Here is an 8168-nt window from a genome sequence, read left to right on the forward strand (position 1 = left end):
TATTTAAATTATATGAATATAAGTAAAAATGCATAACAGAAATCGAATTTAAATTTTTTTGAATAGAAATAACATAAGAATTTGACAATCTAACAAATAAAGTGTGTAAAAACAGTACCTCATGGTCAATTAAAATCATTTCTAGGTTTGCGACCACATTAGGATTGTTTGTATAGGTCGGCTTCCACAGCATGACGACTTTAACACGAATGTTCCAACACTCTTTGGATGCATTGATTTCAGCAACCTTATCAAAGACGATCTGATATGCATTGTTAGCTGTCATGGAATACTATTATCTGCAATGAAAGGAGATAATTAGTTAGAGAGAATTTTGATTTGTAATGAAAAAATCGTAGACACTATATTTATAGGGAAATATAAATTTGGTAAAAACTGATGACTTAAAGATTTTGGAATGTAATATCATTTCCATACTTAAAATATGTTTATGTGTGGTATGATATCCAAAATAATATCAATATACCATGTCAAATATAAGTACAAAAATAGATAAAATCATACCTAATTTAAGATAATAATTACCATATAAAAAACTATAAATTTGAAAAGGTTGTAGAATAAGAAAAAATCATACCTAATTTGGGTTTTAGTACTGTCTCAATGTGAGGACACTTTATCGAAATTTATGAATAAATTAATAACTCAAGGACAAAATAGTTTACGCTGTGATGTAGGAGTACACCATGAACGTTATCTTTCATCCTGATAACATTAGTTGGCATTTATTTAAAACAATTATCAAACACTTAATTACACGTAAAAGATGATATGTAAACCCAATATGAGATTAAAATATATAAATTCTTGTCATTTTTTGATTCGAATGATTACCGCATAATCTGGAAGATCCATCAACAGAATTCTGAAATTAGTAAGAAAATGAAGATTTAAATGGTTAAATTGGTATATTTGATAAAAATGACAAAAATAAACTTGAACAGCCAAAATGAGCATAACAATGTACATGCGTCGTGTTGTTCGTATAATCTAAAGTTTAAAATGACCAAAATACTAATTTTAAACTTTTTGATTGATTGAAATGAGCAAAATGAGAGTTTTGAAGAAAATGAAAAAATACAAAAAATTGTCTTAAACGGTCAACTTGACTAAGGACCAACTATATTCTTTTATGCCTGCAATTCCAAATTTAAATTGAACAAAATACTAACTTCTTTATGTTTACCTGATTGAAATGAAAAAAAATGACCAAAAGGACAAAAAAGTATACTTAAATGGTAAAAAATTATCAAAACAGTCAGTAGGTTGTTATTTTGACAGATTTTCGAACTTCGAAAATATATCAAAATAGCATACTACTTTGAAAACTCTAAAAATAGCATTTTTTTCATTTTGGTCACTTATTTTAAAAAAAAAAAAAACAAAAAAATGGCAATTTGGTCACGTAAACATGGATCAGAACGTGTCCCTTGATGTAACTGAGGATTAAAAGAGATGGCATTTTTATTTCACCAATGCAACACATCTAATTGATGTAACTGAGGATTAAAAGAGATGGCATGACCATACCTTATCCAATATTGTTTCGTTGGTAAGGTAATCATGGATCAGAAAGTGTCCGCCTTCACATCAACCAACAGACTAAGGGACCAAACCTGGAAATATGCATAATTGCAGATAGAAAATTAAGAAAAAAAAAAAGCATAAAATTGAACATTGCCTCAGTTGTAGACAGAAAAACCTAAATCTGCCAAGTTTTCTGTAGACCACACCCATAACGGAAACCCATAACGAATAAAAAAAACTTGATTATTATATTTTACGAATGCAGCGTATATTGAATCATGGAAACAAAATCAAAATTGAAAGAATTTCATCACAATGATAATGGGATCATGGGGAACAGATGAAACAATGACAAGAAAAAGGAACGAATGAAATTTAGGGCTACAGAATATGAGAATGCATGTAAGTAATTACCTGATTAGATGAAATAAAAAACCGAGATCAATAGAAGATGATTAAGAACCCAATAGTGTTAGATGAGAGCATAAAATAACAGGAAAACAGACAGAATCAGAAGATCGACCAAATCGAACACAACTTTCGCTCTTTTAACCTAGAATGTTATCACATAAAATATACAACACAATATTTAGAAAAACAGAAATAACATCACTCTCAATGTATGATAATTTTAATACATGAAGCGACAAATAAGCACACCTTACCATGTTCATCCATACTATTGAACGAAACCCAATGGAGTGAAGAGCAGCATTCCTGTGACAAATTCCAACATCCATAGTGGTTACCAACTCAGAAAGACATGATAGAACCTATAATAGGATTAATTCAGAAAACAGTTTTAAACTTCAGTTTGCCCTTTAAAGAACATAAAAAAAATGAAACTACTTAAACCATATTGGTGTTGTTTTCATTATCTGAAGATTTAGTGAGAAATAATGAGAAAAAAAATAACCTACTTTTTATTAAAAAAAATGAAGATTTAGCTTGTGAATTGTGAGGCAAGTGTAGAGTTTCATAATCCAAACATTTTTATTTCACAACACCAACTCATGTGATTGCACCATTATGACCTTCCAAAACATGTGTACAAATTATAGGACCTTTCCATTAACTGAACTTATATATTTAAATAGAAACATATGTTTTGGTTATTTTATGAAAAAGAAAAAAAATGGGTTATGAAATTACCTTCCTAATCCGTAGTAGCAACCTGTCACAATGAACCTTTGAAAGGACCTAAGATCAAACAATTTATCAAACAATGACTATCAACAAGAGCAATGAAGTTTCACAAAAACTTTCACTAAGAATAATAATCTCACAAAGAGATTATCGAATGCACAAAGCGGCTATTAGGGTTTGTGAAAGATAATCTTTCACAAACTTGTACAAAAGGACTATATAGAATTAATTTAGGCAATCCCTACAAATCAGAGATATACCAGCTAACTAATAGACGATAACTATGGAAAAAAGATAAGTACTAAATCTGTTACACAATGTTGAATATAAAACTATACACTGAACAACTGGTATGCTGATGCTGAGTTATGTGCTGACGCTGAGTAACCAATTTCAAACATCATCATATTATAAGGTTCGACCTTACAATCTCCCCCAATATGATGATGTTCAAAACCCGCTAGACTAGAACACCTGTGGACAAAAATTCTTCATACTCAACTTCAGCTTCTACTTTCACTGGCCAGTAAGGACTATCCAGCAGCTCCTGTCTTCTATTCAGTAACTCCATAGCAATTAGTATATGAAACTCTCCGGAGAGATCTCAATGACTCATGCACATTTGTCTTAAGCCAACAAGATGATTTGTTGGAGCCCTTGGAATCTCTGCAGTTCGCTGAAAACACATTTTTCTGTTCTTGTCAAGATAAAACATTCCATGTTCGGGAACAGAAATGAACTGATGTTGAACCGGCTCAACACCAATGGGAAGAGAGTTGTTTAATTCTTCAGCACCAAAATTTAGAACCAATGCATCTTCACCATCAACCTGAAATTTGGTTCTTCTGTTTCTTGGAATTGAGGAACTTGAACCTTGCTGCTGAGAACGCTCTTTAGGAACGAGATCAAGACGCTGAACTTTCTTAATCAGTAAATGAAGAGCACAAGTCAGTTCTAAAGTGAGAGCTGAAGTTTGCTTGGATGCCAATTCGAGCAATTCCATCCATTCAGAGAGTCCATATCTGATCAGCTCGTCTCTCTTGACAACTTCAGTGTACGAATGTTGAGGACCTTGACGAGTGATCAGCAAAGTAAGAATTTTCTCGTTACGAGGTTTTGAGGCTTTAACTTTGATGATCTTATCATTGCTCACTCTTCGTTTAAGAACATCTTGAAACCTTTTGCGATCAATCCTGTCGAGAACACTATCAGTCCTTGACTTACTGCTACTGGGAGGAGGCTGTGAAGATTTAGATTTGGACTGATATTCTAAAAACCTTTGCATCTGAGCTTCAAAGGATCCTTTGGCCGGAAGTTTGTGCTAAATGAGGGATTCATCAGCTTGAGCAATATTCTTTAGAAGCTGAGCTTTATTGGCTTCATCAAGGATTTGCTTAACTTTATCAGGAGACATGTTCCATTCATCTGCCAAATTGGATATGCTGACAATGGACTTAGATTTCTTGCTAGGAAGAGAAATGTCAGTATGTGAATCAGATAATTCAGTATCTGCTGCCTTGCGCTTTCGAGATAGAGGATGAAGATCCTCGCTAACTACATCTGAGTCTTCTCCTTGAACTGGCACATTGGGATCAATGAAGTTCATGTCTAGCATCTGATACTCATCATCATGTTCATCTTCATCATCATGCTCACTATCTTCAGTACGCTTTTTAGTTTCTGTTAATCTCTCAGAGTCGTGCACAGGTTGTGGTGGCTCGGTCTGGTTAAAAATGTTCTCTTCAGATCCATGCTCAACAGAATCAGTTTCTCCCCTTTTTTGATCATCATCATCATTTGGGCCAGGGGAAGGAGTTGACAGAAGAACTCCCTTCAGTTGGTTGACATCAGCCTCAATACGTAGAAGACACTGACTCATGTCTCGAGTTAGTATAAGAAGCTCATTAAACGTTGAGGTCGAGATTTGAATGAGTTGAGTACCTGGAATTTCTTGTGATCGATGCTGCTCCCCCTGAGAAGGTTGCTCCCCCTGAGATGGTGGCATCCCTTGAGATGGTTGCTCCCCCTGAGTAGATGGCTCCCCATGAGCTGAACGAATCCTTTCGGTGACAGAAATGGTATGGTGAGAAAGTTAAGGAGAGGTATGGCCACCTTCTTGACTAGGATCAGCTTGTATTTCAGCATTAATGTCGTTGATATCAGCAGCTCCTTCGTCAGTGTCAGTGTTTAGTGAAGGAACAGTATATGGATTCGCGATCCATTCTCGCATTCGATCAGAGATGCCGATGTCATTTGCCAGTGGATCATCCTGATACATTCATACTGACATGCGTGGGCATTGGATGGGGTTTCCAAAGTGGGAGTAGTAGGCTTCAGCGAAAAATTTATCCAGGACAAGAGCAATCCATCGTGGAAATGGAACATGATCAGCTCGTACATTTGCACGAAGAAGTTGGACAAGCTGATCAAAGAAGAAGGCCCCATAATCAAGACGTTTGTTGAGAAGAAGGGAACATACAACTTGTTGCTCAAAGGCACTCAGTTGATCACCGCTACGAGATTTGTGACCCACACATTTGCAAAGTGCCCCGGTGAAGAACTTCCATCCTGGAGTCATACATTGACGCAGAATGAGAGCTGGTCGAGCACCAGCCTTCGAGTGATCATAGCCCAGTTGATCAAAGAGGCGTCGACAGCGTTCAATAGATGGAAGCTCAGAGAATGGTTCAAAAATTGGTAACCTGAGTGCAGCACTGAGGAGATCCGCGGTGATGAAAACTGAGCGACGGCCACGCCCAATAGTGCCGGAGATGACGTTGTTTTCATTATTAACCGTTGCGGTGTAGTAGAACTCACATACTTGTTCGGGAAAGAACTCTGATGGAACCTCACTGACAGCGTATCGAAGTCTGCAGGATACTAGAAAATTGACAAAATCATCGAGTCCAAGACCGCGATGAACATCTGGTATATCAGGGTTGAAAACGACATTTGTGGCTTTGATGTATATGGGAAGAGGAGGAGAGTTTGGAGCTGGGATGACTCTTCTTGAAGTGGAGGAGAAAGTAAACAATGATGCCGCCATTGACGAGAGTTTGGATTCTAGGGTTTTGAAGAGAGAGAGAAGGAAGTTTGAATTATGAGAGGAAGGTTTGGGAGAGAGGTGGGAAAAAGTTTAAATATGGGATTAAACGGTTTTTTTTTTTTTTTTAAAGTAATGATTATCTTTATCAAAAATAACTGCGTATCTTAAAAAACTGTCAAATCAAAAAATAGTTGTTGGGTAAAAAAAGAGTCGTTGTACTGAAGAGGAAACGACAATCAGTGTTTTCGGAAGCGCTGAGATCAGTGTCACGAAAAGTTACATGCCGAAAGATAGTTTGTCGTCAATTCAAGGTACAACTTGCTTGTTTAAGGTTAGCAAGGTGGTTGGTGTGTGTGATAGATATTGGTTTAATTATCTAACCATCGGCATAGAGTGTTGAGTCTTTATCAGTGAGTGGTGCTTCTTACTGAATCATTAGACACTGAGTGAGAAGAAGGTGAAGAGAGGATTGTTGCGTGTGATAGACCTTGGTGTTTTGGTCTAACCATCGGCAAAGACTGTTAGACTCTCATGAGCATGTGTTTTGTCACACTGAATCACAGAATCAGTGTAAGATTGGTAAGAAGGGATAGTTGCGTGTGATAGACCTTGGTGTTTTGGTCTAACCATCCGCAAAGACTGTTAGACTCTCATCAGCATGTGTTTTGTCACACTGAATCACAGAATCAGTGTAAGATTGGTAAGAAGGGATAGTTGCGTGTGATAGATCTTGGTGTTTTGTCTAACCATCGGCCAAGAGTTTCAAGTTGTTATCAGTGTATGGTTTAATACAGTGAATCATTCAACTTTAGTTTAGAAGATTTGTAGAAGAGATAGAGATAAGAGATCATACAATGTACTCAGCATGGTAAACATCATCAGCATATCATCATCAGCAAAAAATACATTAGTTTATAAGACAATAGAAAACATTAGTAAAACATTTTTTTAATCCAGAGTGATCATTCCAAGTTCTCCAATAATGTGAGCAGTAGTTTGAGTATCCAGGGCCTTGGTGAAAATATCAGCTAGTTGATCTGAAGTCTTGACATGTTCTAGAACAACCTTGACCTTCTCAACATTGTCTCTGATGAAGTGATGTCTGATCTCGATATGCTTTGTCTTTGAGTGCTAAATATGATTCTGTGTGATCTAAATGGCACTGGTGTTATCACAGTATATAGGAGTCTTTGTGAATTTAAGCCCATAGTCTAAAAGTTGATTCTGAATCCATATGAGTTGAGCACAACATCTCCCAGCTGCAACATACTCAACTTTTGCAGTGGAGATAGCTACTGAGGTTTGCTTCTTGCTAGACCAATTGATTAGTCAATTTCCAAGGAGATGACATCCACCTGACGTGCTCTTCTTGTCTAAGTTGCATCCTGCATAATCGGAATCAGTGTATCTAAAGAGTTCAAGTACTGAGTCACGAGGGTACCACAATGCCAAGTTCTGAGTGCCCTTTAAGTATCGAAAGATGCGTTTAATTGAAATGAGATGAGACTCCCTGGGATTAGCTTGGAATCTAGCACAGAGAATGGTTCCAAACATGATGTCAAGGCGACTTGCAGTGAGGTAGAGAAGAGATCCAATCATTCCTCGATAAAGAGAGTGATTAACATCAGTGCCGGTGGGATCAGCGTGTAGCTTATCAGTCTTGGACACCGGAGTAGATGCCGGTTTGTAGTCGCTGAGAGAGTACTTAACAAGCATGTCAGCAATATATTTACTTTGACAAATTAAAATACCTGATTTTTGTTGCTGAACCTCAAGACCTAAGAAAAAGGTCATCTTCCCCATCATGCTCATCTCGAACCTTTGAGACATGATCTCAGTGAATTCCTTGCTCAGCTTCTCATTTGGAGAGCCAAAGATGATATCATCGACATAGATTTGAACAAGAATCATGCCTGAGCCTTTGTTCTTGATGAAGAGAGTATTATCAATTGCTCCTCTTCTGTAGCCATTTTCAAGAAGATATGATGTCAGTGTCTCATACCAGGCCCTAGGAGCTTGCTTCAGTCCATATACAACTTTATCTAGTCTGTACACATAGTCAGGGTGCTCTTTGTCTTCAAAGCCTGGGGGCTGTTTGAGAAATACTTCTTCTTCTAACACACCATGAAGAAATGTTGTTTTGACATCCATCTGGTAGACAATGAAGTTCATGTATGAGGCATATGCGAGAAACAGTCTGATTGCTTCAATGCGGGCAACTGGAGCAAAAGTCTCCCCGTAGTCAATAGATTCAATTTGAGTGAACCCCTGAGCAACAAGTCTTGCTTTGTTGCGAGTAATAATACCATCTTTATCAACCTTGTTGCGGTAGACCCAGCGTGTTCCGGTGATGGTCTTTCCTGATGGTCTGGGAACAAGAGTCCAAACCTTGTGCCTTTTCGAACTTGTTCAGCTCGTCTTGCATGGC

The sequence above is a fragment of the Lactuca sativa genome, chromosome 6, assembly GCF_002870075.4.
Source record: "Lactuca sativa cultivar Salinas chromosome 6, Lsat_Salinas_v11, whole genome shotgun sequence".
NCBI classification, from domain to species: Eukaryota; Viridiplantae; Streptophyta; class Magnoliopsida; order Asterales; family Asteraceae; genus Lactuca; species Lactuca sativa.